This window comes from Fonticula alba (assembly GCF_000388065.1).
Source record: "Fonticula alba strain ATCC 38817 unplaced genomic scaffold supercont2.6, whole genome shotgun sequence".
In the NCBI taxonomy this organism is placed as follows: domain Eukaryota; order Rotosphaerida; family Fonticulaceae; genus Fonticula; species Fonticula alba.
The window spans coordinates 1,506,043-1,507,126 of NW_009242976.1; positions in this window are offsets into that span (position 1 = coordinate 1,506,043).

Below are 1,084 nucleotides of genomic sequence, written 5' to 3' on the forward strand. Positions count from 1 at the left end.
GGGAGGCGAGCAAGGGGAGACACTCGGTCAGTGGGGAGAGGGTGGCGCGGCCGGGGAGAGGGGTGCGGTGGGGAGGATATGGGCGAGGGCGAAGATGCAGCCGAGTGGTGGGGATACGGCGGGGAAATACCAACAAGGGGGAGGGGTTGACGATGCAAGAAGGGAGAAGCAACTGCAAGCAACGGAGGAGGGGGAGAAAGTGCTTGTGCCTTGGGGAGTGTGGCCTCCGCCGCCGGGGGGCGCCCGCCGAAATAGCCCTCCGCCCGCGAGGCAGGTGAGCCGGGAACAGGGGCCGACCAGCCGGGGGGGGGGGGGCAGGCGCGCCAGAGCAAATTGACACACAGGGGGTCCGGGTTCCGCCCCTGGCCGCCCCCCGCCCGGGGCCCCTTCGCCGGGCCGCAAGACAAAAACATGCGCCCGGTGGCCGATCCGCGAGCCACCCCTTTGGGGGGGGGGGGGGAGGCGCACGGAGGGCCTCTCGCAATGTCTCGGAACGAAGGTATGGGGCCGCTCTCGCGGGGGGGATTTGGCCGCCCAGCGGGCTGGGCCCTTTTCTCCCACACACACACACTCCGCTCGAGCCCCGACAGACGGCATACGTGTCCGGCGGCGTCGAGGGCCGGGCGGCCGGGGCACGCCCGCAGCCCCTGGCTCCGTCCGCCTCCCCCTCCCGGGGTGCAGGACATGGCCGGTTGCCACCAAAGTCCCGCGCGACCCGGGCCGGGTGCTCCCCCGGTGAGCTCTGGGGCGCGGCCCGTCTGGCCGGCGGGCGTACGCGACCTCACGCGTCCACCGGCGCAGGAATGTCCGGCCCGGGGGTTGTCACCGCGCCGGGTCGCCCTTCTGGGAAACCGGGCCCCGGTGGCGGCGCCAGCGCCCGCTTCGCACACTCTCGCCCGCAGCCCATGCCCAAACACTTGCGCGCACGGGCGCGCCCGGGCCCGAGGGCGGCCCCAGGCGAGCCGACAATCGCCATGGGACGCGGCCCCAGTGCGGTGGTCGCGCGGGCCGCGGCAGGCAAGCCCCTCCGCCATGTCGGTGCCGCGCGAAACAAACACACCTGTGGGGGGGGGGGGGGGGGGGG